This window comes from Sciurus vulgaris (assembly GCF_902686455.1).
Source record: "Sciurus vulgaris genome assembly, chromosome: 8".
Lineage (NCBI taxonomy): Eukaryota > Metazoa > Chordata > Mammalia > Rodentia > Sciuridae > Sciurus > Sciurus vulgaris.
Genome location: NC_136468.1, coordinates 67,312,807 through 67,338,597, shown reverse-complemented (window position 1 = coordinate 67,338,597; position 25,791 = coordinate 67,312,807). Strand labels below are relative to the sequence as shown.

Genomic DNA, 25,791 nt, shown 5'->3' with positions numbered 1-25,791 from the left:
AAAGGGATACTCCACCTGTAGCCACCTAACAAGAATTTTTATTTCATCACAAAACAATGTGTGGCTAGAAAAACACCATAGTTCTCATTTAAGTCCTAACAGTTTTCAAAAGTAAAATAATTATGGTTTTCTTGCCATATTTTTATCTTTGCTCCACAATTAAAAGTCTCTCCCCAAAGATAACAGAAGCAAAGTGCACAAAAGGAAATGTCTTACCTCCTTTTCTGTCGCCATTCCATAGTAGATTTACTTTGTAAATGCCATATTTATTAACTAGCATAAGGCTATAAAATTATAAAATTTCTATGTGACAGCGCTAGATGTAGGAAACTACAAGTTTGTTCTATTCAGATGTTACATTATTCTGTATTTCCTTAAGATGCCAAAGACTTGGACCTAACAACAGGTAACTACTGCAATTAAAAAAATAATAATAATCTTGTTAATAGCATCTGGTTGGTAGAAGTTTTCTAACTGCTTATCTTTATGTTAGACTTATCAGAAGTCTTGTATTTTTAGGTATGTACATTCGTTTACCAAAGGTAGGAAGCGAAAAGCAAGTCATTACATATTTTTTAAGTAAATCAGTTAATATTTTTAATCTAAAATGACCTACTAGGGCACATATATAATAGTGTGTCCATTCTTATGTAAATATGCAATCCTCAATAAAAACTATTTTGAGCTGTTTTTAAATAGCAGAGAAGAACTTGCTATAAGCCTATTTTGGACAATGCCTTGTATCTGTGTGATTTCTGCCCGTCTCCCAAACCCTTATTGTGCCTGGAATACGTTACTTTACAAGGGATTGGTGAATGAACTGGAGCATCTGGGATGAAAGTTCACCTCTGGTCTTGCTGACCAAATGAACCGTCAATCTACATATCAAATGCCATAAAACAACTACATGACACACTCAGAACTATGTCTCTCTATAAACACAAATGCTCATCCTCAGAATAAAGACACATCATCACATGTGAAACAGAGCTTTATATTGAGTTTGACTCAATAAGAAGGAATATCAGTAACTACTCACAACTGATCAGAAGACAAGAGGTCCTATCTACTGAGACCATAAAATGGCAAATATTTCAATATTTCCATTAATAACAAAAATACTATTGCCAAAAAAACTCATACTGCTTAAAAATCTGGTTGATAATAAAATTCTACAGAAGTTCATGCTTGTAACTCTAGCTACCTGGGAGGTTGAGGTAGGAAGTTGGCAACCTCAAGGCCAGTCTGGGCCATTAGAGAGACCCTGTGTAGAAATAAAAATTTAAAAGGGGCAGGAGATGTAGCTTACAGATAGGATTCTTGCTAGCATACAGCAAGTCCTGGGTTCAATTAACAATACCCTGCCACCCAAATCATTCTCTCTTAGAAAAAGTTTTTTAATGGGAAAGCCAATGTAGTAAGCAGAAAAAAAAAAAAGTGAGCTTATAACACAGGAGGGAAAATTAACAAAATCCAAACAATTATCACAAACTCTGACATATGCGAATCAAAAAGCTGTTCATCCAACTGTCAAACAAGATATGTACAAAATATAGTAAGAATAAATGGCAGCCATTAATGAAATAATATAAAAGGAAATACCATGAGATGTCTGGGAAATCTGAGGTCCAAGAAAGAATAAATGTCTTCACAAAACCTGCTATCCAGAATAGACCTAGAAACCAAGTGAACACAGGAGCATTGAGCTATTTTTAAATGGCATAGAATTCTAGGTACTTCTGATTAACATGGTACCTAAAACCAAAGGGACTCACACAAAAATAGCAGCAAATTCCTAGTGATATATTTATTCTTCAATTCTTTACACAAATGAATGTAAACACAATAAAGGCAACAATTAAAGTTAAGTACCAAATCAAACTGAAAACATACTGGGAAAATACAATATTAAAAAGATTTAGTAAAGCAAAGGCAATGACAACAATAAAGACAAAATAAAAGGTAAAAAAAGCATTAAAGACAGAAAAAGCAATTTCAAATAGAAAACAGTCTATCTGAAAAGCTAGAAGACTGACACTGTTTTTAAGACCATGTTAAAAAAGAACACAAAAATATCACTGAAAAGATCACCCAAAAGACAAAAAGAATGGAAATGTGAGGAAAATGTTTTTCCTAAAATTACAAATAAAATGCCTAATCTAATAATCTCTTTGAGGAAAGGGCCATCCATTACCTTTCTGTTCTTTATAAGCACTAGACACAGTGTTCAAAAAATATTGACAATTTAGTTTATTGTTCGTATATCACTAAGAGACCAGGCAGGTGAATTTTGGGCCTAATTACCAATGGAAATTAATAAACTAGAAAAGAAATGGCAAGGGACTATGTATCTGAGATTTCCTTATAATCAGAAATTCAATTTGGTCATTCAAGATTTTCTTATTTATAGCAGCTAATATATAATAATGCTTAATCAAGATCCATTCCAATTTAATATGTATAAAACCTTGGGCAAGTCATTTCAGTGCTCTTTGCTTTAACTAAAAATGGAGGCTGGTTGGGTTCATGATCTTGTAGTTTACATCTTATAATCACAAATTTATTAAATTATTTGATAATCAAAACCACAGAATAAATACCCAATGAGACAATGAGTATGTATTTCTCCAGTGGGGCTTATCTTAGTACTAAACAAGTACTCTACAAGTTCTTATCTGACTGATACCCCAAGCTTTCTTATTAGTAGTTATAATGAACAAATACCAAGTATTTATAATGCTTACTTAATTCTCACAACAAGCATAAGGTACAGTACAAGCATACTTATTATTCTCATTTTATGGATGAGACAGAGGATAAAATTGTCCAAAGTTCATAAACAATAAATAGCCAAATCGGGATTTGAATTCAAGTGGTCTGTTTCCCTAGCGTATACATTACTTTGCCTGAAATTAAAATTTGTCATGACTGATAAAATTAATCAAATATAGAAATGTCTCACTCCAGAATATTGGTCTGCATTTACTCTGGTATGTTAAATGAAATGTAACAAAATCCATCTTATTCTTCTGCCAAACCTGATCTAGTTAGCAAACACAATCCATTCCACAATAATGCATTAGAACAACACAAAAGTAGAAAACTACAGGCTCAGTCTAAAATTAGTTTAAAATGTTTCAGGAAAAGTGCAAAGCGCATAATCAAAGATAAAACTTTGCCCATTATTTTCAGAAAAAAGAACATGCCTCACTAGAAAGCTGAAAGTAACTCTTAAGAATTAAGGGAATCATGCTCTAAATTCAAGATTACTAATATATGCATAAGTATATTCATGGATCCTTACAGAAAATTATTTTTTAAACAAGTATCACCTTGTACAAAACAAAGACCAACTGCTTACATTTTAATTTGACTCTCTCTTTGTAACAACCATTTGCAGCCAGACGCCTTGGCACACACCGTAATCCTAGCAAGAGACAGGAGGACCCAAGTTCAAGGCCAGCCTCAGCAACTTAGAGAGGCCTAAGCAACTTAATAAGACATTGTCTCAAAATAAAGAGCTGGGGATATGGCTCAGTGGTAAAATACCCCTGGGTTAAATCCCCAGTATACACACACACACACACACACACAATTATCACATAATTTGGTTTGCAGAGACAGAATTTCACCAATTCAACTTACAGTATACTTCTGAGGCAAATAACACTCTATTGAGAAACAGTCTTATACTCACGGTTTTTGCTGGTGATCTACTTGAAAAACTAAAACATATACACATAATTCAATGTTTAAAATGCACATTTTCTGATTCTATAAGAGTTTTAAGAGTTTCACTGTATCATGTTTAGTTCAATTCCAATCATTTGTACTAAATGCAATATAAAAGTAGCAAAGCTTTCGTTTTCATACTATGCCACTTACTGATAACGGTTACGTACTCTCTTTTTGTTTCCTCACCTGTGAGACCAATCATAGAGTATGTTTTCCGAATTGTTTAAGGATTTGTATGGAGCACTCAGTTAAGTGTCAGTTATAATCAGGTAACAATTCCAGGAATTAAAAAGTTAAAGTTATTTAAAAATGAGTACTGGAGAACAATTTCTGGCTATTATAAATATCAAGTAAGCTCCTATGAGATTCTAACCTATTCTAGAACCCATTCTTTTCAGTAAAGAAGAAAGGATGCTTCTTGTACTGGACTACAAATTCAGTGACTATGCTATGAGTAGTTTCATTTATAAAGCCAACGGTCACACCATTTTATTACAAACTCCAAACATACTGTTCCAATTACTTTCTTAAACTGAAATTCTTTATGCAGACTAATGGTAAAATAAATAAGCCATCTGGACCTCGAAGTTCTTTTTTTTTTTTTTTTTTAAATAAACACACACACAAACACACTCACACATATATATGGCAGCTTTCATAAGCTTTTTATAAAAAATATTTTTAGTTGTAGATGGACACAATACCTTTATTTTAGTTATTTAAATGTTGTGCTGGGGATCAAACCCAGTGTCTCATGTGTGCAAGGCAAGTGCTCTACCACTGTGCCACAACCCCAGTCCTTCCTGAAGTTCTTTTTACAGAATTTTTGCCAAAATAAGATTGGCTCTGATTAAGATTAGTATCTTAAAGAAAGAACCAATGGCAACATTCATATTACCCAATGAAAATAAAACCATCCTTATAAAGCCAAGGCAGAGACACCCCCAAATCAGTCAGTACTTTGGGGAACTTCATAATGGCTTATCTAGCAACCCAGTTTATTGTATCATTAGCTCACTGGAGATGTGAATCAAAGTAAAGAATTAAGAACAACCTTTTAAAATTTAAAAAATGTGTGTTTTTAAATAATACATAAACACAGAGTGAACCCTAATGTAAATCGTGAACTTTGATAATGATGTGCTTGTTCAACGTACCACACTGATGAAGGATGTTGATGTAGAACGAAGTTGTGCCTGTGCTGGGGCGGAAGCACATGAGAACTGTACTTTCTGTTCAATTTTGCTAACCTAAGACTGCTCTAAAAAATAAGGTCTATTAATTTTTAAAAATAATACAGGTATGAACAAGACATAACAAAATATTTTTGGGGGGCAGGGTGGATACTGAGGATTGAACGCAGAGGCACTTTAACACTGAGCTATATCCCCAGGCCTTGTATGAGACAGGGTCTCCCTAAGGTGTTCAGGAGCTCATTAAGTTCATGAGGTTGGCCTTGAACTTGTGATCCTCCTGCCTCTGCTTCCTGAGATGCTGGAGTTACAGGCATGTGCCACCACACTCAGCCCTAAAAAGGGTTTTGGAAAGTTGTTCTCAACACCAATTTTGCAACCAGCTAAACTACTGGTATATTCCTCCATTCCAAAACCCCTCAAAATAGAATAAATGAATTTCAATTTTATCCAGTTTTAAAATTCCCCACTCTATTATTTTAAAATAATATTTGTCATTCCCGAAGTGTTGGGGAGAACACTAAACTATAAAGTAAAATATGGTCAAATGTGGCCTTCTATGCAAACAGCAATCCAGATATTGTTAGTATTGATTAAGTTTGAATTTCCAGGTATAAAAAAGTATGATTTCTATTTCTTACACACACAAAAAGTGTGTGTAGTGGTGCACACCTGCAATTCCAGAGACCGGGAAGGCGGAACAGAAGGATCACAAGTTTGAGTCAGCCTGGGCAACTTAATGAAACCCTGTATTAAGGAAAGAAAAAAAAAAGTTTTTCTTAGAATTAAGCTAAGCCTTGGTTTATTCTCTAAGAATATAACTCACAAGTCATTTCATCCTAAAAGTTATCGATACCTGCTTTCTACTTATCATATATCTGGTAACTTTAGAATGCACTGCTCAAGATGCAAATACAAAAATAATTTTTACTTAATAATAATCACCTCCCTCCAATCACAGCAAGAAGAAAAAAGAAAAAAAAAAAAAAAAAAAAACACTTTCCCAAATTTCCTAAAAATCTTACTTTTATGTACAAAAGTACTGAGTACCGCAAAGTGCAACACCATAAAGCTCAATGAGTTATAAAATTTCTTCCAGTTTATAGAAAAGTAATTATTATCTACATGAGTCAATTTTCCCCTCAGTGCTAGGGATCAACACCCAGGGCCTCACACATCCTAGACAAATGACCTATTGCTGGGTTATAACCCAAACCTACATGAACATTTTTTTTTTTTCTTTTTGGTGATACTGGGAATTGAACCCAGCTCTAGGTGAGCAGTTTTTAAACCATGTTCCCTACAGTCCTAGGGAACTTAGGGATTGCAATAGAAGGAAAACAGAAAAGCTAACAAAGGAAATATGAGGAACAACATTTAAATTCTATAAATTTAAAAAGTTTGAAGTTGTTATACTCTATGTGTAGCTAACCAATGTGAAAAAAACATTAAATGGGATACTCTTAGCAAAGACTATTGATACATGCAACGACTTGGATTAATCTAAAGGGAATTATGCTGACTTTTAAAAAAAAAGTCAATCCCCAAAGGTTACATACTATGAAATTCTACTTACATAGCATCTGTAAAATGATAAATTATAGAAATGAAAAAAACAGATTCATAAGAAGAGAAAAGTAAATACAGCTATATAAAAGGGCAATGCCAAGGATCCTTGTGGTGACTGAACTGTTCCGTAACAACTGTAGTGGTGGACACAGGTAATCATTCATTCAAGTAAATATACACAAAGAAGTACAAGTAAAACTGGGGAAAATCTGAATAAAATGGGTGGATTGTATCAATGTCAATATTTTGTTGTAACACTGTCCTATAATTCTGCAAGATGTTATTACCATTGAGGGGAGCTGGGTAAAGAACTCAAGAAATCTTTCCATTATGTCTTAAAACTGCACATCAATCTACAATTACCTCAAAATTTAAACTTCAAATAAAGGACTTCACAATTGTGGCCTTTAAGCTTTTTTTAAGCACTGGTAACAACTTTCCTAAAAATGAAATCTCACAGAGATATTCTAAGCATCTATTTTGATCCTATGATGAAAATTACTTTACTTTCCTATGCTTTTCCCAAAGACAGTGTCAACATGAAGTGCTGTTGAAGTTACCACCAGATATAACAGAGAAAGCCACAATGGGTACAGTAGGCATTTGTACCTCGTATTTTTTATGTCCATGGTTAAAAAGAATGGTGGGAGAATGTCATGGCCTGCATGTGCTCCCAACTGCCAGTTAAGCTACAGGACAAGCCTAGGGCTTTCTGGAAAACACTTTGAAAATCACTGGCTAAAAGAAAATTATTTACTGACTCAAAATATGATATAAAAAAACTTGTTTTATTGGTATACTTTACCTGTCCTTGAAAAGAAGAAACGTTCTTCCAAAAAGTAGTGTTTAAGCCATTTATAATAGGAAACCAAGTAATAGGGCTGGGGGTATAACTCAATGGTAAAGCATGTATTTAGCAGGCATGAGGGCCTGGATTTGATCCCAGCACTACAAAATAAATAATAAATAAAATTTTAAAATAAAAACAAAAAACAACAAAAACTCTACAAACACATTTATCTTTTATTCACCTTACTTGTATAGATTAAGAGATTTGTTTATTATTACTCTGTTAGCCTTTAAGACCACCAGGTAGGGGCATATAATTTTATTCTCTCATTCTTTAATCTCAAGTAGAAGAATGTTTTCACTCTTCAGGGTAAACTAAGTATGCTTCTATCACTACTCTGATTCAATTATTTCAGACTAGAGAACTTGAGTCTTTTTTCACTCAAAAGAAATGTACCTTAAATCTAATTAATAGGATTTCAATGAATCTTTCTGATTCTGTCTTTATTAACAGAACTGTACAGTATGAATAATTTTCTAAGTGGTTTCTCTCCATGTTCTAACTTGATGTTTGAATTAGTAGCTCCCAAATACAGATTCACAAACTACTAATTTTCTACTAATATGGTAGGTTAAGCGTAGAAAATGACAGATTCCTAGACTTCACACCACACATTCTGATATAGTAGGTCTGCGATGTGGCCTGGATATCTTACCTCCTCACTCCCCAACAAATGCATTTACTTCAGTGCTCAGTTTTGTAAATAATGCTTACAACATTACACTATGTATCATACTTCAAAGGCTACTAGTTTCTTCTTAACTTTGCCCTGTTCAAAAAAAGCATAGTTCATAGTAATTAACAATCAAATTAAGTTCCTAATGTTGACATTTTATCAGGTTACCCTGTTCCATACTAACAACCTTCCAATATAAAAATCCATCAAATATGCAAAGTTTTGGTACTGTTGTCATATCCCTCTTCATTCTCCTAAAAAATTTTCTAAAGTCATTCTCTTACACTTTTTTCCCTTTTCCATCCAATAAAACCTTATCAAACTTTCAAAGACATTTAAGTACCAATATTTCCTTTAAGTCTTCCCAATTTTCCAACTTTTACATCTGTGCCACAAAACTCGTTTTAGGATACCTAAGAGATCACCCAAAACAAAATTCTGACTGTTTCAACACTATTCCAACTATAAAACCTGTCCAACTTCATCTTTTCCCTTCTTAGCTTCCCAAGAAGTAATACAAGAATGTATTACCTTTTTTTTTTTTTAATCCACTGGTTTATATTTTGACACACATTATTTTGAAACAGCAATTAGAAGTACAGTTTCCAGGAGTGCAGTTTATGGCTCAGTGGTAGAGTGCTTGCCTAGTGTGTGTGAGGCACTGGATTTGATCCTCAGCACCACCTAAAAATAAAGGTATTCACCTACAACTAAAGAAATAAAGAAGGAAGAAGGAAGAAGTAGTATAGCTTGCAGGACTGGAATTGTGGCTCAGTGGTAGAGCACTGTGAGGCCCTGGGGCCAATCCTCAGCACCATATATAAATAAATAAAATAAAAAATCCATTGACAACTAAAAAAATATTAAAACAAAAAAAAAAATTGTTTAAAAAAGGTATAGCTTCCACAATGAGACCATTAACCCCAAAGCAAGAATAGAGATATTTATATGTTAGCTCTCTAAGTCTAGAATTCGGTGGCTAAGATACCCACCCAAGATTAAACAACAATTTCCCTAACACATTTAATTTCTCCTGCTCCTTTTGGATGAACACAAACTCATTTAAAAAAAAAAAAAAAAAAGCAAAACCTGCCCTGAAGAATGTTACCTATGTTGTCCCCTAAGGCTCGGCCCTCCCAATTATTAGTTTCTCATCAATCCAACAATTCATTTGTTTTTCTGTTCCCAGTTATCTAGATTATATATCTACTCAAGTATCTACAATCATTTCAAAAATCAAACCTTCAAACAGAAACTTTTTTACACATCTTCTTTCACTGCGTTTATTAGATTCTCATTCTTTCAGTTCTCTATAAAATCCTTTTTTCCTCCAGTCTTCTATTGCATTCAGTCTTTTGTGCCTCCCCAATGTTTAAAATTCATTCTTGAACTGGAAATATAGTTCAGTGGCAGAACATGTACCTAGCATGCTCATGGTCCTGGGTTTAATCTTCAGCACCACAAATAAAATTTATTCTTCCTCAGTCTCCATGGCTTCCACCACCATCTTCATCCTTCGAGTAACTTCCAACAATCAACAGTTCTTTCAGCTTGTTGCCATCAAGTTCTGAGTACCTTGTCTCTAATAATGGGAGAAATCCTTAATGTTGTACAACCATTGCTCCCCCCCCACAGATTATGGCAACTATTCTACCCTTTCAAAATATAATAAAATCAATAACATTGATTCATTTAATGTACTCACTGAACACCTACTATGTTATGGATGCCGCTCTAAGTGCTTGGGAATCAACAATGAACAAAATTAAGTTGTTCTTAAGGCACCTGAAATGAGTCTGGGTAGTTCAATGTTCATGGGCACCTCAGAGTAGTTCTCTGAAGTAACTACCTTTCTTCTTCTTTTTTTAAACATCTCACTATTTAACCAATGCTTTATTTATTCGTTTATTTTTAGTTATGGAAGGACACATACCTTTATTTATTTATAAGTAAATAATTATGGTGGTGTGAAGGATGAAACCCAGTGCATCACCCACATGTGTTAGGCAAGCGCTCCATCACTGAGCTACAACCCCAGTCCCTCAAGTAATTACCTTTTGATTAAAGGTTTATCAAAGTTATTTTGATTAATTTTGATTTCTCATTACCTGGTCAAGAATTAGTGTTTTATGTTCAGATTAACAGACTTTCAAATGATTAAATTCTTTATCAGTCACTCTTTAGTTATGCGGCCCTAAGAAATATGTCTTTGACCAGCCTCTCATGAAATGTGGGTAAAATATTTACCTTGAAAAGTTAAGATATGTAATACACTGTAGATATTTATTAGTTGTCTTGCCTCTTAGAAAATATGAAGATATATTCAATCCAATTATGATTTAATTAATTCCAATCACAACTGTTGGCAGCCACAACCACTCAAATGTGGAAATAATAGCAACTCTATGAGAAAAGTTACCTTGATATTCAAAATGCACTTAAAATATTTACTATAAAAATCTTAAGAGTAAAGGGGCTGGAGATATAGAGCTCAGTGGTAGCACACTTGCCTAGCAGGTCCTGACTTTGATCCCCAGCAACACAAAAGAAAAAATCTTGCCAGGCGGGACAGCAAACATATGTAAACTCGATTGGGGAGGCTGAGGCAGGAGAATCACAAGTTCAAGGCCAGCCTCAGCAACTGAGTGAAGGCCTTCAGGAACTTAGAGACCCTATCTCAAATTTTTAAAAAAAGGGTTGAGAATATAGCTCAGTGGTAAAGCTCCCCTGAGTTCAATTTCCAGTACCAAAGGAAAAAAAATCTGAGATTATAGTTTAATTTCTAAGTATTTAGCAACCTATAAAATCAGCAAAGGATAAAAATTAATTTAAAAACACCTACATGTATATAATTATGTTCAAATAGCTGACTTTTATAGCATTTGTTAGTTCTTTAATTCCAAGACTTATGACATTCAAAGACCAAGTTCTTCCTCTTCCTACATTATTATAAACAAAAAAACAAAAACCTAGAAATGTAAAGACTAGTATATTGCAATTAGAAAGGTGAAGCTTGAGGGAAAATGTCTATGTACCTCACTCTCAAAAATGAATCAACAAATAGATTTATATCTCTATTAGGAAAAATACTCAGATATACAAATTTTATTAACTTTTAAAGTAGCCTGTCTTGAATAAGGCATATTATTGTTGGAAAATTTTTAAATTAAGGGGAAAATAAAATGTCAAGATTGAGGTTGATAACTATGAGCACACTAAGGGATCAGCATATTTACAAGAGATAGGCTGCACTCTTTCACTTCGGAGCTTCACTGTAAAGAATTTTCTGTAGAGTTTATATATAAATGAAAAATATCCCACACATACTGAGTTGATCATTCTTGTAAAATAATGGAGAAATTGTTGAGTGAAATTGGAAAATGAACTACAAACTTTTTTCTCCAAAATCCTTAATGAATTTTAAGCAGCATGAATTTTAAAATTCCTACAAGTGATATTTTAGACTATTCCAACTGAAATTCCTTTTAAATACAACTTCCATCATTACACTTGATAAAATTCAAATAATAAATATTACAGTTTCTCAGTTGCTTTTAAAGTAATTACACAAAGACCATGTCTTTGGGCACAACTGTTCCTTTTCTGTAAGACCTGTACAGTTAAAACTGGATTTCAGTTTTAACTTGGAATTCAAAGATAAAGCAGTTCATAGATTAATTATAGCTAACAAGTGAATATAATATTTAACAACAATACTTTTGGTGTATAAAGTACACCAACCACAGGTTTAAATGTGAAAACCAAATTGATCCCAGCAGCATTAGCAACACAGTCCTCAGTTACTTCCCTTAAAAAGTATATACAAGATCAACAAGGCAAAATTAATAGCTATTTTACATACAAGATATTCAACTATTTGCCACTAAATGAATCTAGTTTATAAAATTATCACAGTTCAAAATATCCTTAAGAAAAAGTACAAGCTTGGTGTGGTGGCCTGTAATTCCAGAGACGTGGGAGACTGAGGCAGAAGGATCTTGAGTTCAAACCCAGCCTCAGCAACTTAGCAAGACCCTAAGCAACTCAGCAAGACTGACTCTAATAAAATATAAAAGAGGGAAGTGGCTTGGTGGTTAAGCGCCCCTGGGTTCAACCCCTGGTACCAAAAAAAAAAAAGTACAATTTAAATCTGACAAGGTAAGAAGTGTTACTGGATATTGATAGGTCATTCTATCTGTTAAGTTCCAGAAGCATTTGAAATCTGTCATTTCATCAAGTTTGGGTCCCTTCCTATCATCAACTCCACTGAACAAAACAAAGACTGGTCTTGATATAACATTTTTAGATTTCCAAGATACTAAATATACAACATACAATAGAATCAATTTATTTCTGGATTTAAAAAATCCGAATTTACATATATACAATAGGGAGTAGAAGTTGATAATTCATCAAAGTTAACATGTATAAAAATAATAGAGTTGGTCAAGTGGTGCACTCCTATAATCCCAGACACTTGGGAGGCTGAGGCGGGAAGATAGTCACTTCAAATCCAACCTCAAAAACTTAGCAAGGTCCTAGGTAACTTAGGGAAACCCTGTCTCAAAATAAAAAGAGTTGGGGATGTGGCTTAGTGGTTAAGTGCACCTGGGTACAATCCCTAGCACCGAATAAATAACACTGTAAATTTTTAATTTAAAATATGAACATCAATTTTTGGTGTCAAGCCAAAACACATTCTTTGTGTATTATTTAGGAAATCACTGGAATTTTGGGTTCTCATATCTTTATAATACATAGTAATGCACTTTCTACAGTTACTGGTTTTTATTTACTTCAAGATAAGAAATCACTTAGATACTTGTCAAGTATTCTGCATATGAACTTCCTTCTAGATTTTTATTATCTTTCCCATTTTAGTAATTTTTAGTAAATTACCTTAACAAGTTTTTCTTCAGTAATTAACTTGCCTTCATCAAGTTCTCCAAAGCATTTGTTTTCAATTAAACAAAAATTCCCTTTACATCCATATATTATCATTGATTTATGTAACATATGTAATATTTAAAAAAAAAATAACAATCCTGGGATGGGGTTGTAGCTCAGTGGTACAGCATGTGACTAGCATGCATGATGCCCTGAATTCAATCCCCAGCAACACACACACACACACAAATGCAATAAAGTAACACAATCCAAGTACACTGAAATTGTCAATTGGGGAACAAACTCAAGTGGCAGAAACAACAGTAGTTTACATTCATTCAACATGCCTGGACATTAATATTTTTTAAAAGAAGGAGTATTAATCCTGCAAGTTGATAAAACGAAGGCTAAGGGAACTCCTATAGTATCTACATAAAACGCTTTAGGAAGCTGGGCACAGAAGTATACACCTATAGTTCCAATACCTGGGAGACTGAGGCAGTAAGGTCACCTGAGCCCAGGAGTCCAGGAGTTCAAGGCCAGCCTGGACAACATAGAAAGACCCCACCTCAAAAAAAAAAAAACAAACAAAAAACAACAACAACAACAACAAAAAAAAACCACTTTAGGAAAAATAAACTATAAACTTGTGAACACCCTCGCACATGAGAGACCTTTGAAATAAGAATCAAAGGCTGGGCTGGGGAGATAGCTCAGTCGGTAGGGTGCTTGCTTTGCAAGCACAAGGCCCTGGGTTCGATCTCCAGCACCGCAAAAAAAAAAAAAAAAAAAGAATCAAAGGCTTTTTTCCAGAAACTAAAGTTGAAACAGCTATAGAGCCTACAGAGAATTTTACAGATATTATCTTACTGAACTCTCAAAAACGACCCTTTGATAGAATCTTATTATCATCTGTATTTTGCAGATCCAGAAACTAAGGTACAAACAGGTAAATAATTTGCCCAATCAAATTACTGGTTGTACTGTTCTCACAATCTGGTTACAGTGCAATCAAATCAAAGCAGTATGGTTTTAGTCTCTACCCTTGCCTCTAAAGAAGTGCCATTTTGAGTTCTTTTAATAATCATACACTATTTTCACAATCTTAAAAATTGGAGGAGGTAAATAAGCATGTACCATTATGTCGTTTCCCAAACAGAAACTTTCTGAAGCCCTCCCACAAAGTACACATACTTTTATTCTGATGTTCAAGGATCATTAACTTGATCCCAATTTTTTTTTTTTTTTTTTTTTGGGTTCCTGGGATAGAACTCAGGGGCGCTTAGCCACTGAGCCATATCCTCAGCCCTCCCCCCTATTTTTGTATTTTATTTAGAGACAGGATCTCACTGAGTTGCTTAGTTCCTTGCTAAATTGCTAAGGCTGGGTTTGAACTTGCAATCCTCCTGCTTCAGCCTCCAGAGCTGATGGGATTACAGGCATGAGCCACTGTGCTCGGCTTGACGCCAATGTGTAATGACATAATTTCAATCTAAGATCTTTACCCAAATAACACACGGGTTCTAGAAATCAACAAATCATCTTAAATTGGATGTAAACAGTTGATCACTTGACATTGCACAAAGACCAATATTCCCTCTTTCAGTGACTCTAAATAGGGCCAGCCTACTAAAGAGGAATGTCCAACACAATTTCTTAGAAAAGTATAAAGCACCAAGCATTAGAACCTTAACTTTAATCCCTAACCAACCACCATCTAAACTATATTATTCTAGGAAAATTTTTTAACCTCTCTGGGGTTCATTCTTCTTGTAAAATAAAAGCAAAGAGCTTGAAAAATAGTTTTTAAAAAAATCAGCTGGAAAGCACTAAAATGCAGATGTATATATCTAAAGACACAATTATGTAGCTCTGGAATGGGGCCCAGGAATGCTCACTTTTAGAAGCACTCCATGTAACTGACATGAGATATCAGTGAGAAATATCTAACTGAAGGGCCTCACACATATAACTCTAGTGCTGTATTTCAGTCAATAGGAAGCCACTTTACATGTTCAAGATGGAAGCTCTGGCCTGAAAGAAAATCCTCTAGTTCATCATGGGGCTTGCTTCTGCACTTTCACAATATACTTAAAACACTGGGGTAACATTTGTTAGTACTACAAACTGAACTTTCATTCATTTCTTCAGACATTTGGATATAGTAGATTCAAATACATTTTTTAAAGCACCTACAAAATGCAAATTACCCCCATATCATTTCATTAATCCTCATAGTTGTGAAATAGTATCTTAATTTTCTTGGAAGGAATTTTAAGTTTTAGAGAATATAATCTGTACTCTAAATATTCATGGTTCTCAAATTTTTCCTTCTCCCACTATTTCCAAAGAAATTAATAATATTCCTTTAATAAATTACCCAATAAATAATAAATTAACATAATATTCAAATTGTCCTTCAAATTCACCACCAACATTTTGCTATCACCAAAAGGAAATATGCCAAATTGATTAGAGGATTCTGTTTCTTTTTCCTTTGTCATCATTCTACTCCAAACTTTTCTGGGAGTAATATTTCATCAAACACAAGGTTTGAGAAAGGATGTGCTGCTTTGTTCTACAATGACAAGATGTTTTTGTGCTCTACTGTGTTAAATGTTACCATCTTACCAAACTCCTTTTTAAAATTATTAATTTGTATGTATGGAAAAAAATGTGATTTCAGAAAAAATTTCTTTACTTCACATAACACTTGCTTTGAATGACTTTTTAATGGAAATTAGATGTTTTCTGCCCTCTTAAAAAAATTAACTGTTAGGCCAGGCATGGAGGCACACGCCTGCAATTCCTTTGACTTGGGAGGCTGAGGCAGGAGGGACTCCAAGTTTGGGGCTATCCTCAGCAACTTAGTGAACTCTGTCTTGAAAAAAAAAATAAAAACGGCTGAGGATATAGCTTAGTGGTTAAATGCTCCTGGGTTAATTCCACAGTACAAAAAAAAAAAAAAAATTAAACTGATAGTGTTAGAGCAAATCATAAACCTAAGCAATATAACCTAAGATACACTTAACAATAATTCTGAATATTAAATGAGGAGCTGTAATCACAAAGTTTTTTAAAAAATATATAATTTGGTGGGGGGGGTGTACTTGGGATTGAACTCAGGGGCACTCGACTACTGAGCCACATCCCCAGCCCTATTTTGTATTTTATTTAAAGACAGGATCTCACTGAGTTACTTTAGTGCCTTGCTTTTGCTGAGGCTGCCTTTGAACTCCCAATCCTCCTGCTTCAGCCGCCTGAGTCACTGGGATCACAGGCAAGCACTACCGTGCCCAGCTAAATACTTAATTTCTGTGTTCTCGATTTCAAATTAAACAAGCATCCAGGAAATTAAATCTCATTTATGTGAAAAACTGTGCAGGAATATTATTTTTATTCTATCTAAAATTTATAGATAAAATTCTATAAATTTCTGCTTCCCTAAAATTTATTTGTTGTGATTAAACAACCCATCTGCATCACAAAAATACTGGAAAAGCAAGAAAAAAACTCGCATAATCTCTATTACAGAGAAACAAATCACTATTAAAAACTCTGACACATCTACAATCAACATAGTAAAAAAGTCAGGCAAGAATAAATATTAATCTAGAAGAGAGAAAATTGATAAGAACAGCACATTTATATAATCTCAGATGACAAACAGGATATTTACACAATCCCTCAATTGCTACAGATCAACTGATAACAGCAAAATGAAATACAGTAAGTATAACATAGAGAAACAGTTCAACACCCTAAAGAAGTAATTAAAATGAAAAACATACTGGTAAAGGGCAAACAAACATCATGGCTCCAGATGACTTCCAGTCAAAAAAAAAAATACAAAAACTGAAACATGAAGAAACCTAAATTGAGGGGCACTGTATAAACAGTCTGTCAATGTCAAGAAAGAAAAAGACTGAGCAACTGCTCCAGAAGAAAGGAGACTTAAGAAAGACACAAAAGAACTAAATGCAATCTGAGATTCTGGAATGGCTATGGGGATGGGGGGATGCTAATAAAGGACATAATTGGAACAATCAATGAAAGTGAAGTATAAACTATAGACTGTTAAAGGTGTTATATCAATGTTAAATTTCCAAATTTAATAACTACTCTGGTTACACAGGAAAACATGCTTGTGCTTAGGCAATGAATATATACATACTAAAGGCTATAAAGGGACAGGACATATGCAATCTACTCTCAAATAGTGCAGGAAAATATGTGTATGTATGTAGAAAATAATACAGCAAATAAGGCAAAATGTTACAAATTGGGTGATCTGGGTATAAAAAATGTGAAGATGACACAAACCCACTATTTTTCCCACTATCACAGAAACAAAGAACCCCACACTCCCTATTAATAAGTAAAAATTGTAGTTTTATAATTCTAGGCCAGGCATGGTAGTGCACACCTGTGATCCCAATGACTTGGGAGACTGAGGCAAGAGGATCACAAATTCAAACGCAGCCTCAGCATCTTAGACCTTTGTCTCAAAATAAAAAGGGCTGGGGATGTGGCTCAGTGGCAGAGCACTTGCCCAGCATGAGTGAGGCCCTGAGTTCAATCCTCAGTTCAGGCTTGTGGGTAGGGGGGATACAAAAGTTTTGGTGTCATTACCATGCCTTCAAGAGTATATGGAAGTTCTACAAACAAGTTACATAAACTTTCTGTAACTTCAAAATTATTTCAAAAGTAAGTCAAAACAAAAAGTCTTGCCTTTTTTTAAGCATTCCTCAACATATATATGTGTGTGTGTATTTGCTTTTTTTAAGCTAAAAAATGGAGTACTCAATTTGATATAGCAATTATTTAGCTTTGGAGGCAGTCTTCTAAAGATTATTCACAAAAGAAAACTGCCTTTAGGTAACTCATAGGTGTATTTCTGTTGTTCCTCATCCAAGGATACTCCCCTCCACACCCCATAAATACCTTCCCCACAAGCACCACCTTATCCAGTAACAGCTAATTAGAGGGAACAAGATGGAGAATAGTAGTTCTATGACACCTTGCTAATTTCTGAGGCCTATCTGTACTTTCTTCAAATAAATTATCTGAGATTTCCCTAAAGCCTATGACAAATTCTTTACTTAAGCTAGCTAGAGTAGAGTTGATGTCTGTTCCTTGCATCCAAACAAACCCTAAAATAGCAGGCTTTTGAGAGGTGAAAATAAACTACAAGCTCCCTTAAGGAAGAAACACTCTTTATCACTCTCCATATCCTTAGTGCCAGGGAAACACTCAAAATTCATTTTTTTGGTCTGGCTCTTAAAAATAATGTTTAGGGAGAAGCTTAACAATTTAAGGCTGTATCAATTCAACCAATTAAGCAGTTTCACTTAAAGAGAAGCAACACAAAAGCACATAATCTCAAATACAGCAATATTATTTTCTAGATGAACTTTACAATATTATTAGATGAACCTCAGTTTTCTATCAATTTATGGCTACCAGGGCACAGTCCTAACCATTCAAATTGGTCAGGTCAAGATTCTTCTGATCCGCCACTTCATTAAAGAAGAAATAAGTTTTCAAATTCCTGAATCTTGTCTTTCTTTAAATGATATATAAAGCAAGAAAATAAAAAGAAATCCAAGATGTGTTTCTATAAACTCATAGAATTTTTTACATTTATTAGTGTGTGAAATAAGAACACAAAAATGTTGGAAGAGAGTATTTTTCTCATATACATTCTCCTTATCTGTGAACATTTAAAAAAAAACAAAGCTATATTTTCCTGATAATATCTAAGTAGTAACCATTTTTCACCACATTCCTTTTTCCTCCTCCTGAAAAACCATTGATACTAGGTTTGACCTTGTTCTTAGCACAAACATAAAGAAAACATTTAATCTTTAAACTTCAACAATTTAATGATGGATAGCTGGGTGCAGTGGCCCATGCCTGTAATCCCAGCAATCTGGGGGGCTGAAGCAGGATGATCTCAAATTCAAAGCCAGCCTCAGAAACTTAACAAGGACCTAAGCAATTTAGTGAGACTCTGCCTCAAAATTTAAAAAAATAAATAAAAAGGGCTGGGATTATAGCTCAGTGGTAAAGCACCCTGGATTCAATTCCCAGTACCTAAAATAAAATAAAATAATGGATAAGTAGTTGATTAGGGGTACTCATTAAGTTGTTGTAGGTTATTATTTACTCATTAAAAGACAAAACATCTATTTTGATGACGTGTGTGTGGGTACTGAGATTGAACCTGGGGTCTCAACTGCTAGGCAAGCACTCTTACCTCTGAGCTATATTCCCCAGCCCTTAATGTCATCTTTTTTTTAAATACCTTTATTTTATTTATTTATTTTTTATGTGGTGCTAAGGATAGAACCCAGGGCCTCACATGTGCTAGGCAAGCACTCTACCACTAAGCCACAACCTCAGCCCCCTTGATGTAATCTTAATGCAACACATCAAAAAACAATTCTTTGTCAACATACTGCATTGCAAATGTCCTACATCTCAAAAAATTTAGTTTTGCTAAGTAACAATATAAGCTTTAAAATTCACCTAATAATATAAAAATGATTTCTTAAACTAAAACCAAGATTTGATTAATGAACTATTCAAGAGGGGAAAAAAGAATTGATTTCATAAAAGGAAAATGTTTTTCTAGTGAAATATAACAACTATTTTCCTGACTTTTTAAGTAAAAAGCATCCTAGTTAGTAAAGGTTAAAAACTTTTCATATCCTTAAAGACACAAAATCTAATTAACTTAGTGTGGGTCACCATCATTTGATTTTTACTGAGGCACTTAGTATAGATATTTACCATAATAACTGTTTCTTTGCCTTAATATGGTTATTCCTTAACTCTATAAAATATTCATTGTTTAACAGCAATAGTGCTATTTTTAGTTAAATTCTATCTACCTCAAATTTAATGTAGAAAGCAATTTGCAACCACAATACAAATACTTTTGTATTAAGTAAAATTTAGTTAATAAAAAGTAACCAGTTCAATATATATGTGTGTGTGCATAATTTTTTTTTTTTTTTGGTGGTGCTGGGGATTGAACCCAGGGCCTTGTGCTTGCAAGGCAAGCACTCTACCACTCTCCCCAGCCCCTAACAAGTTCAATATTAAGAAAAACATAAGGCTCCTTGTAATATTCCTACATTATAAAGCAGTCAATTAAGTTTGAGCTATTCCAATTTTAAATTCAGTCTAAAAGCTAGAAACAGCAATATTTTACATAGATCCCTCTTAATTTATGGTCAGTAACCCAAATAGTAATTTTACCATAAAGCAAAAAGGACTCTATACTCAGTAGTAAAAAGTCTCACAGAACAAAGTATTCGACAATCTATTCTAACACATAACTAGGAACAGCCCCTGATCGTTCAGAATTATTTGAGATGAAAATGTATTCATTTAAACAAAAGCTTTAAATTCACAAACTGAGCACCTATCATCTGCTAAGACTAAATCCTTTAGCAAGAAAACCTATTACACTTTATTAAAATTTTTTTCAAGTAACAAACTAGCACCTTCTAAGAAAACTACATCCTAATATTCCCTAAGCAGTATTTTTGGGGGGGGCGGGGAGGAGGGGTGTGTGTGAGGATTGAACCCAGGGGTGCTCAACCACTGAGTCACCTCCCTACTCTTGTAATTTTTTAAAATTTTTATTATTTTGAGACAGGGTCTTGCTAAATTGCTGAGGTTGACCCCAAATTTTTGATCCTCTCTACCTCACCTTACCAAGTTGCTGAAATTACAGGTGCACACCACCATGCTCAGCTTCCCTAAGCGGTTTTGATAGTTCTTCAATGTTCTGTTGGTTTTATACATGTGCAGACCTTTTGTTATTTTTATTTTGAGACAGGCTAAGTTAACAAGGCTGGCCTCAAACCTGTGATCCTCCAGCCTCAGTCTCCCAATTCGCTAGAATTATAGGTGTGCACCACCACACCCCAGTTTTATACATTTAAATACAACTATGATAGTATACATACATGTATGTTCCTGTAGTAACATGCAGAAAAGTAGAATTGTTAGGATTTACGTAATATACCTTTAAAAATAAGCCTACGGGTTTTAAGAGTTTAATGCGCGAGTCAGGCATGGTGGTGCAGGCCTGTAATTCCAGTGACACAGGAGGCTGAGGCAGGAGGATTCCATGTCCAAGGCGAGCCTCAGCAATTTAGCAAGGTCCTGTCTCAAAATTAAAAATAAAAAGGGCTGGGGATGTGGCTCAGTGGTTGGACACCCCTGGGTTCAATCTTCAGTAACCACCCCCCCACACACAAAAAAAGCCAATTTAATAAAAGTTATAATTTCCCTGCAACTACTAAGATATGTATTGAGAGGAGGAATTTCTCCTAATTTTTTAACTGGTTTTTCTCCCTACTTCCTTATTTTTAGAGTCAAAGGTCCTAGAGCTTACTGTGGATATATGTAGAATTCTCTGACTAGAAGCCATGAGGAAGTCAGAAAAGCCAAAACTGTTCAGAGTTCTATAGGGTTGGAAGAAAATGCAGACCTGCAAAGGTTCTCAACTTAAGGATCAGAGATCCTTTATACTGACAACAAAAGCCAAATGATCAAAATATAGTCTCTAAAAATAAAATTTACTCTCCAATTACATTTAGTTTTCTACAAATCCACTTAAACAGATAAGCAAGTAATCCCTCAAACTCAGCTATCCTTAGCTACCCTAAGAACAAAACCCAAGGGGCCAAATGTTTCAAAACTCTCAGGGAACAAAAATTACACATAACCTTTTAATAAATCTGCCTCCATAATCTTAACTATGTACAATTGATTAAAAATTATACTCATGTTACTTATAAAGTATTTAAAATGAGTAACAACACTTTTTTAAAAGTCTGTTTTACAGGAACAAAACTCAAAGCAATAAAGCAAGCGAGTATGAAGCTAGTAGACTGAAGAAGGCAGAAGCTTTTCTTATTATTCCTAAGTATCGAATTTTTAAAGCCAAGTGATTCTAACTACTTTGTGTATCAAAAACCTGACCAAGGTCACTATCAAGAAAACCATGGGCATAGGCAGTGAACGCTCCTATGGCTACATAAATAAAATGTATGAGAATACACTGATTCTTAAACTGGATAGTAAGTTTCAATTACCTATCTTCTTCTGAATCACAGCTCTTAACCACAAAGTCCATAAAATAATTGCATAGCATTTAATACAGCAGTGAAGGATCTCAACTTACATACTCGAAAAAGAGCATAATACAAATGAGCACTGATCCCAAATCACTATGCAAACTCTCCCATTATTGACCTACATTTCATTACATAATAAAATATTTCAAAGATTCAAAGTAAGGTTGTGTGCTCAATCTTTAAGGATGAACTCGCTGGTACGCGGAAAATCCCTAAACCAGTTACTTCCATAATTATTTTTTAGAATAGAACCTCATCATCAACCTTGTTCACCATATGAAGTAAATTCTGCTCTGAAATACTGACAATGGAATAAGAGAATCATAAAAAGGGTGTATATACCCACTCTTTTTAAGTATTACCATATTGAAAAGCACTCATCTTTTAGTTGCCCCACAATCTGGTCACTAAATGCCATTAATGACCACTGATATCTCACTGCTGAGTTCAGTCCCAACAGATCAACCTTCCACTATGGAAATGATTCTAATTACACTTTTAAAAATACAGTTAAACGACACCTGACAGCATTTAATTGTGGGCCTCAGTCTATAAGATTCTGCATATGGCAAAAAATGGATTCTAGACCCTATTATGGTAACGTTTTTACTTGCAGTTTATTAAAACAGACTAAATTCCACAATCCCTTAATAAGTAAATGGTCATGTCTGGGGGTTGAGGACCAAAAACCAAAGCCCTACTGTTTTTACTTACATAATGATGATAGTATGCTATAAGACAAATTTAAAAGCAAGCAAAATAAGGAGCTTCATTTTATCGATTATACAATTAACTTTGAAAATTCTTAAGGAAAGCTTTAAATACATGGGAAAATGGATGCAAAATATAACAGTTGGGAAGAACAGCATCTCTACACCTAGTGAAGTAACAGGTTTAGGCTTGTTTGTACAGCTCCCTAAAAATTACTCTGAAACAGAATACAAAAACCAAAATGCAAAAATTTGGTCAAGAGTTGAAGGGAAATGTTTTACTGTAGATTAAAATACCCAATCATATGAAATAGATTACACTTACACACTTAGAAGAATATTTTAATTTACTCTGACATCTTGAATAAAAGATGTTAAATTAAACCCAACACAAACTATTATGGGTACCTAAATAATATTTTTAATATTTAGCTCCATCCACCCTGACCACTGAAATTTCCAAGACTACCTGTTATTTTTTTTTAAAAGTGGTGTCTTTTAATTTGCCTCTCAGGAAAAAAATAAAATTAATCTACTAAAACACAGAATTTTAATTTGCAGTAAAATCAACACCTTTTTGTAAATGACTTGGGTAAGAAAAAAAAATCCCAGTCTTTTCATGTAAACATAAATAAGCCTGTAATATGCTGCAGACAAACGCACTGCATGGGGTGTGGAGGACCCGAGCTGATTAGATTACCACAACATCAGCCTGGGGCCGCCATTTTTAGAATCTGTAAAGGACAAAAGAGGGAAATTACAATTTTTACTCCCCATCTCGGAAATTAAAGGAAAAAAAGGACTATTTTCCAAGTAGGCATTGATGTCTCCTGCCTAGAGTTGAATGCACCTCACTTAATCCTCTCCAAGGTCTCCAGAACTCCAAACACCTTACGTTATTCACATCTCTAAAAGGTGAATAAAATAGCACGGGGTTTACTCTAGAGTTGATTTCTCTTTGACCTCAAATTGTATCATTCTCAAGAGAGAGCCCAGCTAGGACGCATCTACACGGAACTAAGGCCAGTGGAAGAGAGCACTCCGGATTGTTTTTTTCTTTCCCTCCTCCTCCGTTTAGCACAGGGAACCGTTTGTTTCTCATCTGTGTCTGCTGCCACAGTGTTTGTGCCAATCCTTTGGTCAAAGTAAGCTTTTCTGAAATAAGCCATATTGTGGATTCTAAGGCTCCAGCACAGTAAAGGACGGCGGTAATGCAAGAGGAGTGGGGGGAGGAGACTGAGAAGGCTGGGTACTGGGGTGACCACCTCAGGGGCGGGTTTACCCTCTCCCAGAGAGGATGAGGAGCTGTCTCGCTTTCCCACAAAGAGGGATGCCCAGGGCGTTCTTTTAACCCCCTTCATATTTACGAGAACACTGTGCCAAAGACTGCCAATCAAGAGATGGAAAAAGAAAAAAAAAAAAAATGGGGCCTATTCGGCTTTTCCACACCTGAACAAGACGCAGCTGAGAAAAGCGAGAACCGGTAGCTCCTGGGACCTCTTCGACACAAACCCTACTAACAGTCACAGCCTCCCTCCTCACCTAAGCGGCCTTAACCCGCTGCCTGGAGGAGTGCGCCCCCCTCCCTAACTCCCACTCTCAAGGGGGTTTAACTGCCAGTTTCCCCTTCCACTACCCTAAAACCCGCCATAATGCTCCATTTCTAGGGTCAAGCAAGAGAAAGGACACATTCGATTTAAACGAGCGACGTCTTGCCCAGCAAAGACACCTGAGAGTCAACGTCGACTCCCCGCTCCCGAAGGATAAAGATGAGAAGCCCCCACCGCCTTGAAACACAGTCCCCTCACCCTGCAAACCCCACGAACTCCCACGGAGACGACAAGCACTGACCTGTGATGTTCACACACCAGACACCCGAACCCCGTTATTTGCTCGACCCCCAAGGAGTCTCTTCACACCTCCGCGATCAGACGAACCCCCGACAGCAGCCACTGCGGACACAGGACCCGGCTCCACACACCCCCTCCCCAAACAGCAGCGCGCAGCCTCTTCGCCAGGAGCCAAGGAGTAGGGGAGGGGGCACCCAGGCAGTCAACAGGAACGCAGAGGCGACGGCGAGGCTGCTCGGTGTATCTGTGCCCCCTCTGTTGCCGCTCCCGAACTCAGGCACCGTCTCCGACTCGGCCCCCTGCGCCCGCTCAGTGTCACTGCTTCTCGCTCTGGGAAAATGGCGGCGACGGCGGCGGCCGCGGCGGCGGCGGCGGCGGCGGCGGCGGCGGCAAGTGCACGGGGCCCGCCCGCCCCGCTCCGCAGGGGCGGGGGGGAGGGGACGAAGCTGTCCGCCGCCATTTTGCTTGTGGGCTGCCGCCCGGCCGTTGCCTCTCAACAGAGGCGCGAAGGTAACTGAAGATAGTAGGATGGATAGAGTCTCAGTCTTTTTAACAACAGATGCATTCAACAGTTCACCAAAGGTTTGGGGGAAATTTTCAACATCTGATGGAATTGGTTCTTTACCCGTTTTCCCTGAGTAGCCCTCATGTCTCGTTAGCAAGTGAGCTTGGGCATGCCACTATGTGGAAGGATGATGACCGTAGGGCCTGGATAGGTCCCCACCCCCACACCCCGTCTCACAGTGCCCTCCTAAAGCAATGCATTTTCTTCCATCCGCAAAACAACCTCAGCCCCAGCCTCCCCCTCCCCGCCCCAGTCTGGCCTCCAGCGCAGGGTGAACCCGGCTGGGATGTCACTCGACGCCCACTAGGGGACGAGGAACTTCCAGTGCGCAGGCTCCGGGCACCGGATAAAAGCGGAGCTGGCAGGTACAGAGCCGTCTTGATGGAGGAGCGAAACTGAAGAGGTCGGGGGGAGAAGCACCAGAAAACATGCAGCCACCGCCAGCGCCGCCTCCCTGCCACCGTGTATCGGGGTAAAAGCTGCCGTTGCCATCGGTGCAGTTGCCGTCGCTGCCTCCTATACGTCTCTTGGCCCCGGGAAAAGATTTCCCCTGCCGCGGGACAATATGTGGGGAGGGGAGCGGTGATTCCTTTAAGTG

At 36.1% G+C, this 25,791-nt stretch overlaps 1 protein-coding gene across 3 annotated transcripts in view; it reads right to left on the bottom strand.

Annotated features, from left to right (window-relative positions):
- Window positions 1–25,002, bottom strand: part of KMT2E (lysine methyltransferase 2E (inactive)) — an 89,705-nt gene extending 64,703 nt beyond the window's left edge. Inside the window, exons 1-2 of one of the 3 annotated variants that reach the window (XM_079149961.1) lie at window positions 24,630–25,002; window positions 1,603–1,675 (exon numbers count right to left, since the gene is read on the bottom strand). The gene's annotated coding sequence lies outside the window, so the exon portion shown is untranslated. Of the gene's footprint in view, window positions 1–1,602; window positions 1,676–24,629 lie in introns of those variants that run through there. The other 2 variants (XM_079149960.1, XM_079149962.1) reach the window with 2 other exon arrangements.
- Between the last annotated feature and the right edge of the window lie 789 nt (window positions 25,003–25,791).